This window comes from Colobus angolensis, unplaced genomic scaffold, assembly GCF_000951035.1.
Source record: "Colobus angolensis palliatus isolate OR3802 unplaced genomic scaffold, Cang.pa_1.0 Scaffold141, whole genome shotgun sequence".
Lineage (NCBI taxonomy): Eukaryota > Metazoa > Chordata > Mammalia > Primates > Cercopithecidae > Colobus > Colobus angolensis.
In genome coordinates, this window is record NW_012114500.1 from 2,312,784 (window position 1) to 2,339,021 (window position 26,238).

The window sequence follows — 26,238 nt, forward strand, 5'->3', positions numbered from 1 at the left end:
AACCACAATGGGACTTAGTTCTCCATCAGTTTTACCGTAGCTTTGGACTAAATTCCTCTATTTGTTTATTTGTTTACAATCTATTGTCTTTTTCTGTTGCACTCTACTAGAATCCCAAACTTCCACTTATCTCTGTTGCTACAGCTAAGTTAAGCATATCAGCACACTCTGACAAAATTACTTTTAAACTGGGATTTTGACCTTAGACTTATGTGCTATTCGACCTTGGTAAAGCTCAAGAATACACACACACACACACACACACACACGATTATATTAAAATACACCTAAATTCCATGCTTCATTAATCATTTTCCATGAATTTTATATTAATCCTGTACATAAATGAGAGCTTTTAACAATTTCCTTTTCTGCTTTTGAAACTTCAGTATTCTCATATTTAACCCATTTTGGGACCTTTGATCCATATCAAGATAGCCTGTGAAGACTGTTGAACTGTTTGGCAAGGTCTCCAAAGCAGTGGTTTACAAATTGTGTGGCTTCACTCACATTCATTAAATTAATGTTCAATTAATTTAATGGGCTATGGACAGACTTAAAATTGAAATAGAATAGAATAAAATACCTCAGATTGAATTTTATAATTTTTATATTACACTGAAAATGAAAAACTTGTAAAATTTTCAGTGTACGCGTGTGTATGTATATGCTTGTGGTAAATATATGACTTTCATTACTTACTTTGGTTTGTATTTGAAAAGTTTTAAAGCCTAGAGCAGGATTTCTCATGCAAGAGTTACCAAATAATCCATTTAAAACATAGGTAATATAATAATAATAATAAAAGTATGCATATTATTTGCTTATAATGATTTATGTAATAAAATATACATGTACAAAGTTATGCGACAAATATGTATAAAGATTAGGAATAAATGTATTATTCATTTTACTTTATGTAGCAAAAATGCCAGAAAGTTCCAGTTAAATAATACATTTTAAATTAATAACATTAACATGGCACACGCACCTGCTTTCCTGAATTTAAACTGACGAGGTTGTGTTTAATAATACGAAGATGTATTAGTACCTTTTAATTTTCAGTTGTTATTGATTTCATCTTTTAATTTTAAGAATGTTGTGTTGTCCTTGAATTACTGTGAAAGTCATTGTAGTTATTATGCACATTTACCTTGGCACTTGTTACTAAAAACTGCAGTAAGCTGATGTGTTCTAAGAGTGGACACAGTTCGTGCACTCACAATTTGCATATGATATTTCCTGCAGTCGTGCAGGACATTTTTATTTTTCGATTTAGCGTGTTTGCACACTCTTAACCCATACAATATCTCCATTTTCTGATCTCTTTTTTCTTTCAGAACTGATGCATAACTTTTGTTTTATATCATTCCTTGAATTCATTTGACTCTCGCTCAGAACAAATGCAGTGGGAAAGAAGAAGTAAATGAAAACAATAAAATTCTTAGGAGAAAAGATGCTCACAAAATGATCCAGAATATGATTGGATTAATTCCTTTTTTGCTTATCTTTGAAATATAGAATATGAAATTGAAAATCTGTCATAAAACTTCAGAATGTATTCTTGGAGCTTAGGATGTTCATAAATGCCAATGTGGAAAACCTGATCTAGATAATTTCTTCACATTTTGTAACTGCAGGGGTGTGTGTGTTTCATATGTACCAACTACCTGTAGAAAAATAATCTGTGATAAGAAAAATATTGAAAGAAAGAAAATGTTTATGCAGGAATTATACATGTTCAAAATTAAACTATCTACTATGCTAAAAATAAATAAATGCCTATAAAACTATTTTAAAATACATACCATTACCAACACAAGACAGCAATTATAATGTACTTATAACAAAATATTCTTTCTAAAACTTATTAGAATTCCAACAATTTGTACTTGTGTATGTATACAATGAGCTTTGTAAAATGGTTAAGTTTTACATGGCAGGAGAACACTAAATTGCAATGCTAAGTGAACTCTACTCCCTAATTTTAGATTGTGAATGCCAAATTATAATAATCTCTATTTACTCTCTTGAGAAGTTACTAATATAGCCCTCAAGTAAAAAAAGAGTGAAAACCAGTTGTAAATTAATAGGACTAGAGTGCATATTTTTTAAAAATCAGTTTGCAACCACAAGAATTCATGTGGGTAATGAACCATACATTATGAGACATGACACTAAATGTTTAAATATAATATTAGAAATAGTTATAATTTACCAACTTTTAGAACAGTAAATAAGATTGTTCTATATTAAAATATTAAATAAATCTAGATTTGATTTAATCTGGAATATATAGCTGAGGATATTGATTAACATAATCCAAGTAACTCATGTGATGCAAAGTGGAAAATCGTGATTTCTAGAGTAAATAGAACTTTTAAGATTATTTTTAGAAGTATAGTTTGTAAGATCATAAACAACAACAACAACAACACTTCGTTTTTCTAAAGCAACTTTCCAAAATTTCTTATAAGTCATATAAACAATTACTATGTTTTGATTGAGTATTGACCCTTAGCTTGAGGTACTATGTGTCTGAAGGCAAATTTTATTTTATTTTCCTTCTAGACATTTATTATATTTATTTGAATTGGGATAAGAAAAATTTTTAAAAGAAATAATTCACCCTTCCCTAATATTTACCTACAATAGAAATATCCATAGCTTACTGAAAAAAAGTATTTTGGAGAAGTTATCCCATATTTTCAGTTTTAGAAGGATAAGTATAAAAAAACTGAATATTTTTGAGCAATCATTATATAGAATATAATCTCCTTTTGACAGATCAGGAAACTGAGAATATGTAGTAAGACTGAGAAACTCACCCAACATTATATAACTAGTAAGTGGCAGATTCAGGATTTGTTTTTTGATGGATTCCAAACACATACAGCTTTATTGTGAAGTGTATCAAAACTCTGAAATTATAGTGGGTGGTTAAGCATAATTCTAAATGATGTTCAGACCTGACTTTTCCACGTTTAGGCATTTCTCTTTAATATTGAGCAGTTTGGGGAACTAATTTATATCAACAAGTATGCATTTCCCATAAAATAAAAAGCAGAACTGAGCCTGGGCGTGGTGGCTCATGCCTGTAATTCCAGCACTTTGGGAGGCCAAGATGGGTGGATTACTTGAGGCCAAGAGTTTGAGACCAGCCTGGCCAACATGGTTAAACCCTGTCTCCACTAAAAATACAATGATTAATCAGGTGTCTTGATGTGTGCCTGTAGTCTCAGCTACTCAGGAGGCTGAGGCATGAGAATCACTCAAGCCTGGGAGGCAGAGACTGCAGTAAGCCAAGATCATGTTACTGCACTCCAGCCTGGGCAACAGAGCAAGACTGTGTCTCAAAAACAAACAAACAAACAAAACAGAATTGAATGACAGCAGTACAAAATCTTGAACACGTATTTAATTCACTTATTCAGCAATTCATTCATTCATTGTACAGGTGCCATGGAGTACAGAGAAAAAAAGCAATGATATTAAGCATTTATTGCTATGTAACAAAGTACCCCAAAACTTATTTTCTTTAAACAACAAACATTGATTATCTCACAGTTTCTTTGTCACAAATCTGGGTACAGCTCAGCTGGGCAGCTCTACGTTAAGGTCTCTCACAATATCACAATCAAGACTGGGGTTGTGATCATATCTGAAGGTTCAAATGGGAGAAGATCTGGTTTTAAACTCAATCACACGGTTATTGCTAGAATTCAGTTCCCCACCGATGGGGACTGAGGTGTTATTTTTTTCATTGGCTACCGACCAGAGGCTGCCCTTAGTTTCTTGCTATGTAGGCCTCTCCCTAGGGAAGCTCACAATATGATAGCTTATTTCCCTCCTGGCAAGCAAAAGGATAAATAAGAGCAGATGAAAGACAGAGACGAGGGGCAAGACTGTAGCAAAAGTGTCTTTGAAACTAATATTTAAGGTATAATTTTATCACCTTTGCATATTCTATTCATAAAAGGGAGTTACTAGGTGGACCCCCATATTCAAGCAGGTAGTATTTCACAAGGCATAAATACAAGGAAGTAGGAATTTGGGAGATAATGTAGAAATTGCCTACCATAGCAATTAACATGTGTTAGTTGCTGATAAACATTTGACATATGAATTGCATACCTTTTATCTCATAAATTCAATCTATAGGAATTTCCTCCCCAAAATAACTAGAAAGACAAAAAATTCTAAACATACTTATGTAAGAATAATTTGAATTGTTAGAAAAAACAAAATGGTTTGAATTTTCAATAAAAATGGATTGAAGAAATACATTGATAAGTTTAAAATGAAAACAAATAATTTAAACTTGAAAATGTATTTATAGTTTTTAATTTAACATTTAACACATAAGTTACTTATTTAACTTCATTCTTTATTCTAATGTCAGCTCTTTGTTCTAATGTTAGCTTCTTGTAATGTTATTTCTTTGTTCTAATTTAAGCTTCTTAAGTATTGAGGGAACCAGTCACCAATATTTCAACTTAGGTTCTTTTCTATTTTCCCTAAGTGTCAGCTGGTCTGAGAAATAAAGAGAAAGAGTACAAAGAGAGAAATTTTACACCTGGGCCTCCAGGGGTGACATCACATATTGGTAGGACCGTGATGATGACCCTGAGCCACAAAACCAGCAAGTTTTTATTAGGGATTTAAAAAGGGAGGGGGTGTACTAACAGGCAGTAGTTGCAAGGATCACGTGCTTCAAAAGGCGATAAAGATCACAAGGCGAAGGCAAAATTAGAATTACTGATGAGGGTCTATGTCCCGCTGTGCTGATGAGAGTCTATGTCCCGCTGTGTATGTATTGCCTTGATAAACATCTTAACAGGAAACAGGGTTCGAGAGCAGAGAACCAGTCTGGCTAGCATTTACCAGGCTGGAATTTCCCAATCCTAGTAAGCCTGATGGCACTGCAGGAGACCAGGGTGTATTTCAGTCCTTATCTCAACCGCATAAGACAGTCTCTCCCAAAGCAGCTGTCTATAGACCTCCCCGCTTTCCTTCCCCAGGGTTATTCCTTGCTGGGAAAAGAATTCAGCAATATTTCTCCTACTTGCACATCCATTTATAGGCTTTCCGCAAGAAGAAAAATATGGCTTTATTCTGCCCGACCCTGCAAGCAGTCAGACCTTATAGTTATCTTCCCTTCTTCCCTGAAAATCGCTGTTATTCTGTTCTTTTTGAGGGTGCACTGATTTCATATTGTTCAAACACACGTTTTACAATCAATTTTTGTAATAGTGGTCCTGAGGTGACATACATTCTCAGCTTACAAAGACAACGGATTAAGAGATTAAAGTAAAGACAAGCATAAGAAATTACAAGAGTATTATTAGTGAAGTGATAAATGTCCATGAAATCTTAACAATTTACGTTCAGAGATTGCAGTTAAGACAGGCATAAGAAATTATAAAAGTATTAATTTTGGGAACTGATAAAATGTCCATGAAATCTTCACAATTTATGTTCTTCTGCCTTGGCTCCAGTCGGTCCCTCCATTCAGGGTCCCTGACTTCCTGCAATACTTAAGGAACTCTTCTCTGTCATATCTTGACCCTAGAATTTTAGGTAAGGTAGTGGAAGTTGAATTGTCACAAGAAATTACAAGATCTTCGCTTGAAATAGGAAAGCTAAATAAAGTAAAAGAAATAGGTGAAAGAGTTGAATTTGGGATATGATCCTATGATTGAGATGTAAAGGATATTTGAGGTGGCAATGCCAGAATGAGACAGGAAAATGGGTGGCTAAAGTGGATTGAGGATAAAGGTTAATGGACTCTATTTTGGGAATGTCCTAAAATATTAACTTTATAGATTTACTGCAAATTTAGAAATTCCTTTCAGAAGTGGGTGCCTATATTTAAATAAATTGTTAAACCTGTTCAAAAGTAGGGTGAAATGCAACAATTGATTCCCTTATTTTTGGATTCTCTATGACCTTTCTATTTATCTTTAATAATATTCCTAGTAATAAGTCAATATCAATAATACAATTTATTATTTTTCCTCAGAGCCTACTATATGGTATGAGAGTTACAAAGACAAATGAGATTTCCTCACTTAACAAACTGGTTAAGACTAATACTGGCTAAGACAGGCAGGGAATATTCTAAGAAGTTTACATAGTTTGGGACATGCAAAATAAACAGCTGTTATACAGTTGGAAGAACCAGGGGGAAGAGTTCAGAAAAATTGTATCTGAGTGTGTCTTGAAAAATACATAGAATTTTATTAATCATATAGGAAAAAGTAGAATTTCAGATGGAGACAAAAATTTCAGAGAAAATAGTAGAGATAATCAAATGAGACAAGCATTTGAGAAAGAATGAGTACTCTACATGGAACATGGGATGTCCTTACATACGGGTATAGAGATTTAGAGCTGGAATGGTGAGATAGAGAATACTACTACAGGAATAAGAGTCTGGACTTAAATGGGTCTGAACGTTTTCAAGATGGCTAGGGACATCGTCAGCAAAATGTAAAACGTAAAAGGAAGCAGATTAGAAACAGAAATACCAACTAGGATGCTATCGAAAAAGTCCAGCAAGGACTAATAAGAGCCTGAACTAGAATAAAGGAAGTATGAGTGAAGAAGAATGTGGACATGAGAATTATATGGTGATTTCTAGACCTGATAGATAATTGACTACGGGGGCAATGGCAAAGGATGGTGTTAAAGATAACTACCAAATTTCAACTGGGAGAGCAGTGGTACTTCAACAGAAACAGGAGAGTAAGTGAAAAAATAATAGGTATAATAAATTGATATTTTCTGATTTGATTTAAATGCTACAGGTAAATCAAAGTGGAGAGGTTAAACATTCAATTTAAATTTTGAGTTACAAATTCAGAAGTGAGGTCATAATTAGAATTTCATATTCAAGAATCATCTGCATAGAGATGAGATTAAAAGAACTTCAGAATGAAAGAAATTACTAGAGAGTAACAGGGTTAAAAACAGAACTTGTCTTTGATGAGAGATATTACTAACAAAAGGTGAAAGGAGGAAGGGGAGATAGAACTAGAAATAGAAAAGGAATAAATTTCCAAATAGCTATAAAAAAAAGAGAGGTAAATGATGATTGTATGACATGGAAGCCAAATGCAGAGGGAGTGCAAGGAGGGCATGGTTGGTGAAGGCCAACCATAGTTTGGAGAGAATAATTTCAAAATAATATTCAAAAGATCTATTCAATAGAATAAGTCCACACTGAATCCTGATTATAATGGTTAAATTTGAGAAGTAAGTACTTCTGAGAAAGTGGTGACATCAAGATATGATCTATTTCCATAAGTTTGGCAGCAAGGCAGGGGGACAGATGGTGTGGAAGCTTGGAATAGTAGCATCACACAGAGGAAATGAAGAAATTGAGCATGTTTGCCACCCGAAAGGGAAGGAACTAAGTCGTAGAGAGGGAGACATTAAAGATGGAAATGAAACTAAGAGGAACTAGGAAATTTAGAATAGTCAGGGGACTAAAAGTACACATTAAAAGAGAAATGTTTATAAGAAAGAAGGTCTCAGTCAGGTATACAAAAAAAAGAAGTGGAAGTTCTAGAAATAATTGATATGTTAAACAAACACCACTTGGTTGGTTCTAACTGCAGTAATCAATTTAAAAATAGCTACTATTTGTTTAGGGGTTACTATTTTCCAGGAACTGTGCTTAATAGCATACATGTACTACCTCATTTAATGTTTCCAACAGCTCCATGGATTATGTACTATAAATACCCCCATTTTAAATGTAGGAGATTGTATCATTAGGGAACGGAACTTGTTCAAGGCTGTCAGTGAGAGTTATATCTGTGAATCAAACTAAGATTGGCTCCCAAGCCCATACACTTGACCACCTTGCTGGGTGAGTGGATTGAAATATGAAGATTCACCACTGCATGAAGGATAAAAGGGATTCTCCAACAGCAGTGGAAATCCACTTGACAGCTTGGCTTTCTAATGTGTTGTATTTAGTGTGGTTTTGTGAGTACTTCCAGAATTTGACAACAAAGATAGTAGATAATTTCATGACTTGCAAACAAGCATTATAGAAGGGCCGGGAAAAGAAAATTCCAAGGTGAGAGTTGACGTGTGTTTTAAATGACTGACACTGGAGTCCAGTCTGAGTGGAACAGAAGGGAAGCCCAAAGAGAGTGGCTACTTGGAAGCACAAGGAATAAGCAAAGGCTTGGGCAACACAAGAACAAAGACAATTGTTATGTAGAAGAGAATGAAGAACTGTGTTAAGAGAGGAGTTTCATTCCTTCAAAAGTATTTATATGTCAAACTGATGCCATTGGGACAAACTCAGGATATTTAAAGGTTAATTAGACATAGTTCTGCCTAAGAGAAAGATTTAATACCAAGGAAAATGAGTGGAAATTGGGGTGCTGCAGTCATGGAGCTAAGGGACCAAACCCACAGATAGGCAGAAATTTTAGTCCGTGCATGATGTTAACTGTGGAGTTTGTAAGGTTTATAATATTGACTTTAGTAAGGTTGTATGCTATATAGTTTTTATTGCTTTTGCTATTTTATACTTTGTTTATGATTAGTGACACTTAAGAACTGCTTTTTTACAGATTCAGCTAAAATCTATGCTTCTTGTATGTCCTATCAAAGAAAAATATTCCTTGAAACTGTTTTGTAAAAACATAGTTTTATATATTTCAACGCATGTCCTTCTTAAGGAAATTTGATATCTGAAAAAAGATTTGAAACAAAACATTGTGATATTTTAAGCAGATAAAAAGTTTTTTTTACCATTATAATACTTATACATGGCAATAAATTATTTTAGGTATTATTTTTAAATGACTGATTACAATAAGGAAATGTGATTGTGCTTGATTTATTAATATGATGTTGGATACCTCTACATTTATTGACAAAGTAATTTTTATTACTTTTTTATTCAGAGGGCTTTGGATACAGAAACAAAGTATCCCTTTATTTTAACAAAACCAAACTTTTTCAAACCTTGCCTGTTCTGTAACAACTATTATTTATTAGAGAATATGGGCAATTATGAGGAATTTTTTGTTGACTCAGTCATCATTACAGTTTGCCAGGTTATAGTTCTTCATATTGAATAGCCCACAATAACACACTTACTTGAAGAAACTGTTTAAGATCATCAAAAAATAAATGGAAGAAGTTAAAAGGAAATGTTCTTGAATGATTGAAGATGGGAGAGGATATGGTCAGGGTAAATTGGAACAGAACTCCAAAACTAATCATGTCAGGCAGGAGGAAAAAATATCTTGACTTTATTTTAGGAACGAGTCAGAAGTTATTTGTAACATTTAGTAGAGTGGAGGAAGAGAGAGAAGTTCCATTTTTCATTTCTGAAGATGCAGCTGCTAGTGCTAGCCTGACACACGGTCCATAATTCTACAGAAAGAGTGGATGAGAATGAGTTTGTCAATATCTAACTTTTAAGTAACTTGGAATATATTGTTTATCCTTTAATATGTGGAGGGAAGCTACACCTGTTTGAGCACTTGAATAAGTGGTTGATAAATGCATGAAAACTGCAATACACCACGCTGTGAACAGAATTCCAAAAAGCTGGTGGCCAGCAATACAATTCAATGATGACAAATGACTGTTTTCCAAAGAAATTTTCTTCCTGGAAGGAGAAAATTGATGGCAAACAAATCAAGGCAAGCAGCTTTCTCCCTATCACTGAGAATAACTCGTACATTTATGAAAAGCAGCCATCCAGAAAAAATAAAATGCTCAGATGAATTCTCCTCCCACCTGTTTACCTCTACTCCCCACAATCACAACAAAACCAATGCCCAGCTAATGTCTCAGATAACTCCCTATCAGCATGTGGTAGACACACAAAACTTGTAATCTTTGGGCACAATAGAAGGTAGAAACTGGTAAGGCCTGAAGAGTTATTGGTCAAAAATTATTGCTGTAGGGTAAGATAAAAGGAACCTTTCCAAAATTTCTGAAAGAAGGTTTTGGTAGTGAGGTTGTGGCAACAAAGGATTTGATGGATGTTACTCATCAGAACATATATTTTGTGTATTTCTTAGTTTTTGTTTTTCATTAGTAAGTCTTGAATCAGCTAGCTACGTTTACTTCTGTGTACATTCTTGGACAGTCAATACCATGCCTCTTTCCATATTGCAAAACTCTAACATAGCTGTGCAAGAAAACACCTCCCCCAGTTTTGAAACAGTGAGAGTAATGTGAAGACACAGAAACATTCATTGGATTGCAATTGACTCAATGAAACTTCCTGAAACATCAAAATCTCATTAAAAGCAGCTATTGAATAAAAATACCACTTAGGATACACTCAATGATGGAGTCAGGCCAAATGTAATTTAATACTCTGTATCCAGACTGGGTGTGAGAAACTGTTAACTCATCCTGGTGCTATATTGCCAAAAGAGTTGTTCTAGTTTAGATCTATTTACTTCTTGGAGGAAGCCTACAATTTGTTCTGTAAGGGTTCCCCTGTAAATTTAAGGAAGTTGTAAAGTAAATTTCTCAGTGGGGAGTGCTCATCAAGCTAACAGCCAGTTTCCAGGGAATAAATAAAGCCTCTGAAATTGAGATGACATCACAAGGGGAAGGCGCTTTAAAAATTGTGATCACTGGCTTTCAGAATTGTGATTGGTCATTAATGCCTGAAATCACAGCTGCAGTCAGTGTTTTCAAGGCAGAGTTACTGGCAGTAGCAAGCATCTATGAAAACACACACCGATTGGCCCAAATTTACCTTTAAAGTTGAAAGAATAATTCAAAACCCAAAATAATCTGCCTCTGACTTGAAGCAGAGAACCACAATTCTCAGCAATGCAACCAGGAAACGATCTACTCTTATGGTATTAACTTTGTATGGGCTTCTTTTCTCTTTACTATCTGGCTAAATCACTAGTAACCAGTGAAGATGAGAGAAAACTCATTTTCTCACATCTCTTCCTTTTTTTAAGAAAAGCTGTAATAGGGCTGAATTTTGAGTGATTTCTTTTTGAGGAGCCAGGAAAGAAATAGCTACCTTTTTCTCCACAAATTGAAGATGTTTCCTTGACTAATAAATCAATTCCATAGAAACCAGAGTCTAGAGTCTTGGAGAAATGCCTTTTATAGCTCCAGTAATTTTAATGTTTTGATGATAAGTATACTTATAAAATACTCTGATTTCTTATATCATTCCTAAATTACTGAATTGGAACAAATATCTATTTACAAATGACACAGATCTAAGTTTAATTTTATGCCTAGACACAGCAAGAAAACGCAAATATCTGAAAAAAAGTGGTAGTCTCAATATTTTCAACTGTGCATTGCCTCTTAAGTATTCTCATATTCTATTTCATGTATTTTATGTTACCAGAAAGGTTATCTTAGAAATAATTTATTTTAATGCCCTCATTGTACATGTAAGAAAACTAAGGCCCAATGAAGCTAAACTGATTTCCATGATTAGAAAGATAAATGGTCAAGGACTTAATTTCTTTTGATTTTAGCTTAATAATCTTTTTATAATTATATGTAAGTTCTGTCATATTTGAAAACAAAACAATAAAACCATGGAAGAATCTAAGATTTTCCAGTGCCCACAAATGTAGAGCAAGTATCACTCTTTTATCCCAAGCAATGGCAGTCTGTAAATGAAGATTACACAGTCTTGACAAAAGCTAAAATGAAATGGAAAACTACCACAATCATTTGGAAATCTGACAGCTAGACTCATTCAGTTGATTATCACCATCAATGACCAAATTTTATACATATATGTCTGAATCATTCACATAGAAGCATTTTGAATATGATATATATGAATACATATATGCACACATACACAAACATGCATGCATACATATGTATATGTTACTCTCAAACTAACCTAGGAGAAGTCTTTGATTAGGATAATCAACCATTATTTTTCATATTTACATTTCATATTTTTCATAAGCACTTAATTTTGAAATTAAAATGTTTAATTTTCTAACTGTTCTCTGTGACAATAAAAAAGATTAAAATTGAATTACAAGGTAAATGTGACTACATGGCATGTGCTCTTAGACCAGGGATTTTAGCATTTTTTTTTTTGCCATGGGATTCAGATAAAATCATAAACTGAATGAGATATTTGGATAATCATTTACAGGCAGTAAAAGGAATTTTTAAGTTTTAATCTCTGTAGGGAATATGTTTAAAATACACAACTCACATATACAAACACCAATCACTCATCAATTATTAGGACTATTTATATACAAAACCATTTTGATGACAATGCCACTCTCTGCCCTGGAAGAGCCAGGTGGTATTAAATGCAGACAATGGGATGCTGGTTTCAAAACTCTGCCTCACTCCTGCTGACTGCTTGACCTTACTTGATCTTATCTGTGCAGACTGTAGAGGAAAATAACCAGGACACTCTGACTTTGATAGCTGTTTCTGTGATGCTAATTAGCAGAATTGCAGAAGCAACCCAGGACACCAGGTAGGGACAGCAAAGGGAGGAACGAGATGATGTCAGGGTATGTTTCAAATTGCACATTTGTAAATATTCATTTGTTTTTAACATCACATGTCATTGGCATTACTGCAATGCCAAAGCTCTTTTGGATACTGTGTGCTCTAAGGCTAACTTCTAATGAAGAGACAAAAGTTGCTACTCAGTCTGGGATATTTCATGGTTACCTACTTTGAGTTCAGAAGATTCTCTTTTGCAAAAGGAGAAAGGTATTTGGATTCTTTAGAAAGTTCTATTCCCCTTAAAATAATCACTCAGACACTTGGAAGTAATACAAAAACATGTATAATTTTTTCCAGTTCAAATTAAATTTTCTACATACCTATTAACCTCTACTCACATATTATTATCTATATGCATCCCCAAAATATGTTAATTGTGAAAAATGTTAAATGGAGATATAGTAGTTAATATTTGCAAAAGTCATCTATTTAGAATTTTTTCCTCACTAAATATGTAGATACAATCCAAACTGTAACAAATACACTTTATTTTTACATTGTGTTTTATGTGTTACAAATGGATTCGCCTCCATATTTTCATTTAATGATAGCACATGCCTGAGGAAAAAACTTATATCCTCATTTTACAGATGTAAGAAATGAGTCATAGACAGTTTAAGTGATTTGACCAGTAAAATGGGATAACGTCTTAGTAGGAGGAATTAAATCCTTTCTCAACAGCCATATTGTTCTTGATTATGCCATATGTCAATAGTAGGAAAAATGTCTATAACTAAAAGAACAAAGGCAAAGTATTATGAGGAACAATCTAAACCCAATTAGTAAACAGTGGGGGAGAGTAAATCATATGTGCTAGAAGCTCTTGAATACTTCACACCTTTTATTGGAAGGAAGGGTGTAGACTGAAAAATTAGGCAGACCAGGTGGTTTTCAATGGAGCAATTCTGCACACATAGATGCATTTCAAATATTTGTAGGAGTGTTTTTGATTGTCACAATGAGGCATAAGAAAGCCACAGCGTGGAATGGAAGTGGGTTAAGTGGTGACCCCCTAAAAGACAGGTACATGTCCTAGACCCTGGAACCTTATTTGGAAAAAGGGTATTTGGAGATGTAATTAAGTTAAATATCTTGAGATGAAACGATCCTGGATTATCCAGATGGGCCCTAAACCCAGTGACAAATATTCTTATAAGAGATAAAAAGGGAGCCAGCCACACAGAGAAGAGGAAGAGCCAGTGTGACCCAAAGCAGAGATTAGAGTGATTCTGTCATAAGCCAAGGAATGCCCGGAGCCACCAGAAGGCTGGAAGAGCCAAAAACTAAAGTTTACCCTAGAGGGTTTAGAGGTCATGCTGTCACCTGGATTGCAGACTTTCGGTTCCAGAACTATAAGAGAATAAATTTCTGTTATTTTAACCCACTAAGCTTGCGATAATTTGTTACAGTAGTCACAGGAAGTGAACATAAAGGTATATCCTACCTTTATATTTTTGTGTCCCCCTTTCACTTTGCCTACCTTCTTTCTTTAGCTGTTGCTATGAATTTCCTGTCCCCACTCAGTTGTACAACACATTTTTCATTCTGCGTGGGGCTTCTCTGCTGCCACTTGGACATCTCTGAGAAACCACTCAGTCATTCTGAGGGCCTTGAGTGGCTAACACACAGAGAGGCCACAGGTATTGTAGATCTAAGGACAGCCTCAGATAGAAAAAACAAAAATCTCCTGAATCCCTCAAGACATTCAAATGCTTCAGGAGACATTCATATGCACAAAAATTCTATTTGTAATTATTTGATCCTATAAATAACATTTTTCGCACAAATGAAAAGTGGGCAGGCTTATAATATACTCTGAGTTTTCCATGAATATATTCATCATGTAAATTGAGGGAAGATACATTGTATTCTGTTTGGGTTGGAACTTAACTAAGACTAGTTCACTCTTTTAAAAACTGTCTATGAACAAATTAGGTGTGTTCTGCTAGCAACAATATGCGAATTACCCATACTACACACTTCATTAATCTTCATTTGAAACTTTCACATTTACAGTTATTCTGCATATAAGTGTGAGCACCTAATTACTTAATTATATATTTTAAATATTGAAATGCATATTATTCCATTATAATTACTTCTCTTATATGTCTCAATTATATTACAGTTAGATAGTTATACTAAGTTTTTAAATTTCGATGCTGGTAAGCCATGTTATTTTTGTGTGTAGGCTGGGAGGTTTATTTATTTATGGAAAGAATTGCTTTTGGGGACATTAAAAATGTTTGTAATCAAAAGGGTGTATACTGGTTTGAAAAATATTAAGATTTCTAAGCTAGAAAGCTATCTTTCAAGGCAGATTTGGTGTCCAGGTAAGCTATAGACTCATCCAAAAATCTTCAATGTACCATATAAGCACAGCTAGACCACATCTCACCTTGATTTATAGTATTAAGGCTATTTTTCCTCCTCCTCACCTTTCCCCTCCATTCTCCTCCTCCTGCCTTCCTTCTTGTCTCAGAGAGGCTTCAGCTTTACAGTTAAATAATCCTCTTCATCATCACAAGATGTTTATCGAGTATCTATCATGTTAAAAAGCACATTCTCGAGTATCTATCATGTTAAAAAGCACATTCTCGACCGGGCGCGGTGGCTCACGCCCTTAATCCCAGCACTTTGGGAGGCCGAGGCGGATGAATCACAAGGTCAGGAGAGATCAAGACCATCCTGGCTAACACGCTGAAACACCATCTCCACTAAAAATACAAAAATTAACCAGGCCTGGTGGTGAACGCCTGTAGTCCCAGCTACTCCGGAGGCTGAGGCAGGAAAATGGCGTGAACCCGGAAGGCGGAGCTTGCAGTGAGCGGAGATTGCGCCGCTGCACTCCAGCCTGGGTGACAGAGCGACGCTCTGTCTCAATTAAAAAAAAGAAAAAAGAAAAAGAAAAAAAACCTACATTCTAAATATACTGTAAAGAGTATAAATTCGGCCTTCTGTCCTCAAAAGCTTATCAACATGAACTGAAAAATGTATGCTGTATACATAAAATATACTTAAAATCATGATTAGCTGTGTCAATTTCCTGGTTTTCTTCTTGGGTTAATGTTTTGCATGTCTTTTTATGTTTCTCCTTGGCAGTACTTTCTTAGATTATAAAGTCCTGAGGGGTTGGGATTTTATTTAAATAATTCTCTTTGTACAGATCCTAAAATAGCACAATGAAGAATTAGTAGTTTAAAATTCTTTTTGATGAGGGAGTGAAGCTATGCCTAAATCCCTGATAGAAATCACTACTATTTCCAGATTACATAACAGCTATATTTAAAACTTCTGAAATAGAGCCATTGGTAAAACTAAGATTCAGTGATTCTTTTGGGAAACTTAGGATTTTAGTGAGCATTTTTTTTAGTCACAATCCAGAGAGGATGTTCACTCAATAGTTATTAGCATTGTAGTGTTAAAATATTTGAAAGGAAAACGGCACAATGGCATAGTGACTCAATGGTAATATTTTATGAATCTCGTTATGATTTCACGCATAGCTACTCTGTGTGTAAAAGCATCGTAAATCTAGTCAATGATTTACTAAGGAGCTCAGCGGGTATCCTTTGAACAAAATGGAAGCGAATATCTGGTAGGGCAAAGGCATGATCTTCCCTAACTTAAGATAAATATGATTATATTTAGAAAAGGACACTAGAAAATAGGAAGGGTAGCAGAATATTAAAATGAGATTTTTAACTTACACAGAAAAAATAATGGTAATTTAAAATGGAGAGTCAATACCAGAAGAGCAACATTAAAATTTAGACTCTGAGTTGAGGCCACATTGTAAATTCAGCGGTGAGGCAAAATAGGTAAATGACCGAAACTGCTTGGGTCCCTTACTTGATTTTAGGAAGTAAGAAAGGGACTTACTTCAAGGATTGTGATAGCATAGCTACCTATTTAACTATAATACAGTGGAAAAAAAAACAAGTTACATTAACATACTCTGGGTCTCTACACGCTACCCAAGTTTAACCTCACAACAATCCCCAAGATTGTCAGAAGGACAACAAATGTCAATTGAACAGTTACAGTAAAAAGAAAGCAATGAGCTTTACACATACAGTTAATGTTTTAAGGGGTAATACCTGCACAACAAAAATGTAATTTCCCAATTCTCAGAGAGGAGGAAATCCAGGGTAAATCAGATTAAGAAGCTACCACCAAACCAACAGTTTGTAAATTGAAGAAGGAAGATTATTAATTTGAATACAGACAATTAATATGAGTCTTCACACTATCTTAAACTTACAAGATTTTGAACTACTTTTTTGAACTCTCTCCCATATCTTGAATCTCTAACCTTATTTAAGTAGGTAATTGTGAAAGGTGTTTATTTAATAGTTCAAGTTGCTTTGTTATTTTCATACGGAGTACATATGTTATTAATATTAAAAATATCACAAGCGGTGAAGCTTTGGCAGTGAGGCATGACAGGTCCCCAGCCAGGAGAAGAAGGGGGTTTATCGAGCACCTTTGAGCTCTGCCTGACATGCCCTTGGCCCACATACTTATTCTCAGCAATGAGCTGTGCTGCTATAACCTAATAGGAATTTTTTTTTTTTTTTCTTTTTTGGCTCTATCAATCATATGCCTTTTCGGGTTTCTCTGCTTAGGCCTTCTCTACTGCTATCTTTTGGAATACCTATGGGAACCCACGCAGACATGTGAACTGACATATGTGCAAAGCTGGAAGTGCAAGGAGTTTAACACTTCAAATCTCAACTAATTGGAGACCTGGGCCAGAGGATAAATACTCCCCCTTTAATCATTTTATGTAAGCAGTCCGAGGTGAATTCAACCTGGCTTCTCTGAAGGTCATCAGCAATAACTCCATTTGCCATCCATGGAATCTTTACAACAACCCTATGACATAAATTCTGTATCTCTATTTTTAAAATGACAAAACTGAAGTTTAGAGATGTAGAGCAAAATTCCAAAAGTCACACAATTTCTTAATGAAGAACATGAGGTTTGAACTACACTTATTCACTGCAGAAATGCTAAAGGGATATAAGACAGAGGTTGAGAAAGCTGCAGAGATGCCTACAGGGAGAGAAAGAGAATCATACAATTGAGGTACTTCAAATATGATGTCTTCCAATTTGGAATGATTTGGAGAATATCTAGATGATGCCTTCTACCCACAATCTTTTAAGATATCATCTAAATTTCCTCCATTAGATATTTATTAGGTCCTCAAGATCTGTTCCAAATGCAAATACCTTTTAGAAAAATTACTATAAACTTAATGGTAAAAAGGGCTAGTTTTTATATCCAGTCCTAGGATATAAAAATCACAGGGAAAGAAGTGAAATTAAAAGAGGTAAAGGAGCTACAAAGTCAAATTTCACTTTTATTTATTTTAAGGTTTGTCCTACTAGTAACTATAAGGAATATGAAACTTCAAAGCAAAAAACGATTAATTAGTAGGAAAGCCTTTTTATTTAAAAAGTCTTGAAAGTGTGTAAGGAGCAAAACAATTTCTAAAGCAGTGCTCCAAGTTTAGCTTTCTAACTTTAGTTAGGATATAAAGAAATAATTATACATCTGACTTAGTCATAATTGCACCATCTTCACTCTCATGAAAGGCTACAGATTATGTAACTGCAGCTATTGATTTTCCACATCAGACATTTTAATTGAAAGGTTAAGATGAAGCTGGATCAGAAATGTTTGAGGTTACTAAAATTCTGCATTAAATAAGTTGTGACTTGAACTCCCTCAACAGACAAGAGGCTAAGAATGTTATAAGAAACATTGCACTTCTTGGAAAAGGAGTATTACTATTACCAATTAACAGAAAATATTTAAAGCTTGGACTGAAATAAAAGACAAGAACTTCAAATAACCTTAGTTTATGAGTGGGAATGTTCTGCCATTATTGGTTTTGCTGATTGTGATATAGACTACTACTCAAAACTTACTTTCCCTTTAGAACTGACATCATTTTTATTGACATTGTTGTTAACATTTGAGTTGTTTAAGTAAAGAAGATAAGGTCAGAATGATCATTTAGTAACTATTGCCATCGAGAGGCTGAGTTCAAACCTTAATCCCAAAAGCCCTACAGAAAAAAAAAATCAACACTCACTATTCAACTGTCAAAATGACTGATATCCCTAAGGCCATTAAGTGACAATAGTAAGCAATAACCCCCATCATCATTAGGACTGGAATTCATCTAAAAATTGATCAACAGAAATACAATGATTTAAATGTTTCAGGAGAAGAAATAGATTAGGTAAATTAATATGAAATAAAAGGGACGAGGGAAGATCAATACGTTACTAAATCTAGACTTTGCTCAGAGAACCCACTGTAAAACTCCAAATATATTCCTTGTATACTGAGCTAATAAATGCTACACTCGACGTACAAAACTACAAATTAGACATGTAAAACTAAATATTTACAATGAGACTTTCATAAAGAATTTTAATTATTTTTGTCAATATTTTCTAAGCATATCCTTCCCTTTTCAGGTATGGGGACATGCATAATTAATTACATAAACCTTAAAATGTTTATTATGTGTTGCAGTGAACTAACATCTAACAGTTCTTAGTCATCCTGCAAGTCTGCCCTGATGACCCGTCATCATGAAGGCATTCTGGATCCCTTTATCTGAATTGGGTTCCCATCTCTTTGCCCCTACTGTGTACTGCACACACCAAATTTCTTAGGGTTTACCACATTGTTTTTGAAATTGTCTACCTAAATATCAGTCTCCGCCAGTAACTGGGAGCATAACTGAGAGTGGTAACCATGTTTTCTACAAATTGGTAATAGTCTACTGCCTCAGCATTGCTTTTTAGATGGTTGTATACAATAGTAGTTCTTAAACAAGTCTGAGTCCCAAATTCAGAGCTTAACCTGACTTATTTCCCACCTAAATCTCTCAATTTTTAGAATACTATTTCAATACTATTAAATTAGTTCACTGTTTTGGAGTGATATTGCAGTGACCTGTGCCAACATATGTGTTACTTCTAATAGTGCTACAATGCTGGAAATTGTTCAAGGGTGAGAACATGATGAAGCTGGTATCAAGTGCCAGAAATTAATGTTGTGTAGGTATAGCCAAAGAGGGGGAATCCTGCATGGGGCTCTTTCCAGCCTTTAACCTGTTGCAGTGGTCAAAACAATAAAAGAGTTTTCAGTGGTCTGAAGGGAAATCATTGAAGTTAAATACATGTATACTCATGGAGCCCAGCTATAGAAACATGTTTAACAGAAAGAAGAGGTTGGGAAATTTCTTTGTAGAATGGTAATTTAAATGCTTGAAAGTTTGGCTAATGTTTGCATTATTCATCACTTGGTACTTGATGAAGATACTTCACTTTTTATCTTGATTTCATTCCTCACTTGACCTACTAAAGTATGTATATTTCAAGTAAAGTCAGCAAACATTAACAATTTCAAGAGCTCCAAAAATTATATAGGTACTAACACTACATAAAGTAGGTTCATACTACATACTATATTGTACACATTCAGTGTTCGCAATACAACATTGCAGAAAAAGAAAGTCAATTTGATTTTTAAGTTGCAAGATATTATGCTAATATGAAATTTTCATGTATAATTGGGCCTTTATGCTCTTAGGATACAGAAAATACGTGAATTTTTTTGGTATGCTTTATTTAACCAACTGGAATTATTATTTAAATAATATCTACTTCTGCTTTTTAAAAACTTGCTATAAATAATTGTACACTATAATCCTCTTAGGATTCAATCTGTTTAAAACAAAGCATCTTTAAAACAAGTAAAAGGCACCAGTAAATAAAGTTCTGTTATTTTAAGCCAAATGAAGTATCATGCTATTGAAACAATGAAGCGCTTTATCTTAAAATTCCTAATTTTTTAATATATGGATTATCTGCTGTTGATGAGCTTAAACATAATGATAATCATTCGATGCAGCTAAAATACAATATCTCTCCTCTCTTCGTAGAAATAGTTCAACATTTCTAGAAAATAAGTTGGCAAATATTCAAAACATGAAGAAATTGATGAATGTTAAAATAAAGTAATAATCATCTTTGCAAGGTAGAATGGTTTCACATCCTATCGCTGGAAACCACACACAGCTGAGGATATTCCAACCTTGGCATCCTTTCAGAAGTTATTTCCATATACTTGCCAAATCATAGGGAAGTTTCTATTCTGAAAATACATCATTGTAATATCCTCAGTAAGAAGGTCCATTGTTAAATTAATGCCAGATTTATCTGTGCTGTTAAAATTATTATGAGTATTAGCGCAGCTATTAATAATACTACCCTGTGGTTTTCAAAGAGCTTTCATTTGTACTGCCTCATTTAGTTATTTCAGCAACTCTGCGAGGTAGAAAGGACTAGTATTATTATCCCCATTGTATATATGGGAAATTGACACAAAAAGTCTGAATTGACACTACAAGTTACACAACGGGAAACTGTGACTTACAGATCAGGAATCTTTGTAATTTAAAAAGTAGTGGAAATATTTATTAAACATCTGTTATGGGCAGTCACTTTCATCTCCTAATAATAGTTATCATGAATTGTATATTTTCTTTGTGCCAGATAATTTAACAGACCCTATCTTTAAAAATTCAAACAAACTTTCAAAGACAGATATTATCATTCCCCTCTTTCAGGTGAGAATGCAATAGCCCAGAGGTAGCATAATAAATTTTAAATTCAGATCTGTCTGACTTCCAAGTTCAAGATCTTCCCTCTGAGATATTACTTCATCTAAATCTTACATTATCACTTTGAAGTAGGTATAGTGTCTCTCCTTTTTTTTTTTTTAAACAGACCTGGAAACGATCTAAGAGAGTTAATATTACAAGAAAACACTGGTTGAAGAATCATCTTTCTGGCTGGCTGGATTTTCAATTTTAGTGATTGTTGACAATTCTTTTAAAGTGCATAATTAAATTTCCTGCCTTACTAAGAAGAATACAATTAAAGCAACTGTAGTTTTGATTGAAGATGGTTACTTTTCAACTGCTAAAGACATTATTTTAATCTTACTTTGCAAAACATTTGTGTAAATATTGAAGGTAGCATATGGGCTTGAATCTGTACTGATCATCATATATGACTGAATATTGTTTTTAAACATAAATTATTAATGTCAAAGAGTTTTTGTGATTGTGAGATCTGGGTAATTGGTTTATTATTATACACCTACTGTGAGCCAGATACTAAGCGATAGCAAAGGCGATAGACGTAGGAGTGAGCTAAGCACATGAATTAGATTTTCCAATACTGAGAGCATCAGAGTTCTGAACAAGATACAATTAGGTATCAGAGAAAATGCTTCACTAAGCTATAAGCAATTTAATATTTAATCATAGCATAAAAAAACCACAAACAGGAAAGCAGTACAATAGATTTACATTATTTGTAAAATATAAAATAATCATCTGGACAATTTTATTTGAGGCTATTTATGTTATTTATGATTTAAGAGTACAATATTCTGTTATGTGTGCCAAGAGGAAGGTCAGTATATTTTAGCGTTAAGTCAAGAGTTACCATCACGATGATTATTAATACTGTTCCTAAATTGCAGTATCATCTGTTGTAGCAACAATATTGCAATGAAAGGTTGAAATAAAATACAGCATGGTTTATGTAAATAAGCACAGATTTTGTTTTGTGTAATAAACAAACTGTTTTTAGAAAACACTATTTTAAATAGATATATTGTTAGTCTTTCTTTTTGTAAACACTGCACCAAAAATAAAAGTAAAAGCCATAAATAATATATATACATTGAGACTGAGTCTTGCTCTGTTGCCCATTCTGGAGTGCGGTGGTAGGACATCTGCTCACTGAAACCTCTGCTTCTCATGTTCAAGTCATTCTTCTCCCTTAGCCTCCTGAGTAGCTGAGATAACAGGCAAGCGCCACCACACCCAACTAATCTTTATATTTTTAGTAGAGACAGGGTTTCACCATGTTGGTCAGGCTGGTCTTACACTCCTGACCTCAAGTGATCTACGCATCTCAGCCTCCCAAAATGCTGGGATTATGGGCATGAGCCACAATGTCCAGCCCATAAACACTATATTTTATAAATCACATTCATTATTGTTGAAGTTTTTAAAAATATTGAATTATCTTATTACTTTTCCCATAATTAAAAATATACAAATCCTATAATGCAATCATAGTACAAACTTGGAGAAATCAAATAATGTATTTTTCTTCTGATGTTCAGCCTTTACAGTGGTATTCTCCTGAGCAGAAAAGCGTACATAATTTATAATTATTGAGGTTTTCTTTTATTTATGTTGATAAATGTATTTATTCTGGAAAGAACATTGATTAAAAAATACCACATTTTATCATTCTTCCCTTTGGGAGTTTCTTTCCACAGACATTTTTATAATTACTGTTCTGGTTTTGATATAATACTTCAATACTAATTAAGTTGTCCAAAGAAATTCAACGATCATTTATTGAACAACCACTAAAGGCAAGGTACTGTGGAGATCTGTAAAAAATAAAGAGATGAAGGACGTCACAACCTGTCTTTGAACAGTTAAATTTCCTGAGGGATCTAGAACAAATTCAGCAATTGCCCTAATACATACTGTGTTAGTTCTCTGTCACTCCTGTAACAAATTACCAATAATTTAGTGACTAAAAACAACACAAATTAATATCTTATAGTTTTTTAGGTATTGTGGGGCTGAAATCAAACTATTGATGCACTGAGTTCCTTCTGGAAGCTCCAGGAAAGAATTCAGTTCCTTGTCTTTTCAGCTTCTAGAGGCTGCCTGCATTCCTTGGTTTGTGGCTCCCTTCCATCTTCAAAACCAGCAATTGCATCACTCTGATCTCGGTTTCCACCATAAGTCTCTCACTCTTACTCTCCTTCCTCCTTTTTTTTTTTTTTTTTTACCTATCGGGTGCCTTTCCATTACATTATTCACACTCAAATGATGCAGGATAACATCTCTATCTCAAAATCCTTAACTTAATCACAGCTGCAAAGTCTTTTGTCCATGTAAGATAACATATTCACAGGTTCTAGGGATTTGAATGTATAAATATCTTTTATTAGAGGGGGCATTCTTCTGCCTATCACACTTAACTAAACTATGGTGAAGCGATAAATACTTTACATTTTAAATGTAAACATTGACATACTCAAAAATTCAACATTTAAGTTGTTTTAACCTATTCATATTGAAACATTCAAATATTAACAGGGAAGATTATAAGGCCAAAAGTTTATCATACCCAATTAAGTAAGCAAGAAAAATTTCCCACTTCAGGTTTCAAAAGAAGGAAGCAAATTTATTGATAATGCATAGATTAAGTCTTAATAAATAAATTTACATTTGTATTTTTAGTTCACTGTCACATATCAACTACCTAACTGTACTTTAATTTTATTTGAAAAATCTTATTATCAGAAAGCAAACACAACTGGACAGAACTTAATTTGGTTCTACAGAAATTTCTTGTCCTGACTTGTAAAACAATGAAATACTAGTTTTGAAAACAAAATTATTAAATTAATAAAAATATTTAAATACTTTATAAGAACTTTTTATTTCACATATCCCTCTATTATCCCATTTCTCTGTTCCTTCTTAAAACAAAATGATTTGAAAAATGTTTGTGAACTTTCTATCTCCAATTTTTTTTCTCATTCTACATTTAGCCTATTTTAGTCATGTTTTGCTCCCATTATATGGAAACTTAATTTTAGTAAAAGTTATCAGTGATGCTAAATCAAAGATCAAATCCCAGTCCTTATTTTACTGGATCTCTCAGTAGCATTCAAAGTAGATGATTATTCTCTTTTTGAAATTATTTCTTAATTTGACATTCAGAACCTCAGCTCTCTTAATTTTCATACTATTTCACCATTGAGTCCTCAGCCACGTTTACCTCTCTTCTTTAACCCCTTAACCTCAGTTTGAGTAAACTCAGTCTGAGTAAAATCCAAAGTCAGGATAGTGGCCTATAAACTCCTGCATTCTTTGGTTTTCCGTTACCTACCTGGGCTCAACTCACAGGTTTTCACACGCTCTTTCTCCTTCTGGAATGTTCTTCTTTCCCATGAAGGCAGAGTATTTGTCTCCTTTATATTTTCAGTTTCAGACATAGACGCTGGCACAGTGAAGGCACTCAGTGAATGTTAAATAGGTGAACATATTTTATCTAAAACTAAATGTGAAGTAAAATATGTTCACTACTTTTCCTCTTAGAAAATCTAATAACAACAAAAATGCAGAGGGTTTATTTTTCCTGTTTGTGTTTAGCACCTGATTCTAAAAGAATTTATAGGCTGAGCAATTGTATGTAACCAGTGACTTGCCTGTATTTTTCAAATTAAGGATTACTTGACAAGTGATAGAGGTATTGGGGTTAAATAAATTCCTGCTTTTGCCAGAGCTCTTGTATCAGCTGTCCTTAGAGTTATCTCTGGTGCTTTAGTTAACAATAGAGACGCATACCCACTGCTTTATTCACTGTCAGTCTGGCTGCTGCTAATAGCAACCAGGCAGGTCCTGTTTTTCGTTTGTTTGTTTTATGTGTGTATTGAATTTCTTAAACATCTGAAAGCTATTACAATTTCTCTTTGAATTTTTCTCAAAAGTTTTTTCTTTGTGTTTTTATTACTTCTACTGTTATAGGTACAATATTCTATTAGCTTGTTTGTATCATTCACCTCCTCCTGCCTCCACTGAGAATTCTCCATAAGCCCAAAGAGAAATGTCTTCACTATTTTCCTTATTTCTCTCAGTATTTTAGAGATGCTCAGTGGTGAGTGGAAAATGTAATAGTTAATAATAATTATAATAAAATGTCTGGTAATCTCTTAATTAGATACATAACAATTAAATTATTAGATAGTTGATAATCTAAGTTTATATACACACACACACACACATACACACACACACACACATACACACACACGCTAATATTCCTTTCATTCCAACCTCTCATAAGGCTGGTGATTACAAGGTTCTTACAGCACAACAAAAGAGTCAAATGCTTGTCTCTGAGATATAAAGTCTAAAATTCAGCCACAAAAGAAACATATTTAGAAGAACAGAGGCTGCTGCAAGTAGCCTCTTCACCTCCTCCCAACATTAAGCTCCTCTGCTCTAGAAAGAGAGGAACTTCAGTCCGGAGGTATAGTTACAGCTGGTGTAGGCTCCTTGAGAGGAGGAGTGGTGCTAGAATCCTCAGAGAAGCTTGGCTTGAGTAGAAGGCACTCGGGCTCATTTCCATTTGGGACCAGTGAGTCAGTAAGCCTTAGAGTTCTGTCCTCAACTACAGAGGGGTAAATCTCTTACCTCAGAAATTTGTTTGTTTGTTTACAACAAAATTTGTTGAGCATAATAAATGCATTAAAGATGCCATCTGATTTATCTCTACAACTCTGTATGAACTGATGAGAAAACTGAAATTCAAAAAGTTTAAGAAACATGCCAGGCTGGGTGCCGTGGCTCACGCCTATAATTCCAGCACTTTGGGAGGCCAGGGTGGGCAGAACACTTGAAGTCAGGAGTTCAAGACCAGCCTGGCCAACATGATGAAACCCCATCTCTACTAAAAATACAAAAATTAGCTGGGGGGGGGGAGGGTGGCGCATGCCCATAGTCTCAGCTATTCAGGAGGCTGAGGCAGAAGAATGGCTTGAACCCAGGAGGCAGAGGTTGCAGTGAGCATAAAT

The 26,238-nt window shown here is 34.2% G+C and overlaps 1 protein-coding gene across 2 annotated transcripts in view; it reads right to left on the minus strand.

Moving 5' to 3' along the window:
- The window catches only part of OLFM3 (olfactomedin 3), a 200,866-nt gene that overhangs the window by 88,844 nt on the left and 85,784 nt on the right, over window positions 1-26,238 (minus strand). The gene's annotated exons all lie outside the window — the stretch shown is intronic.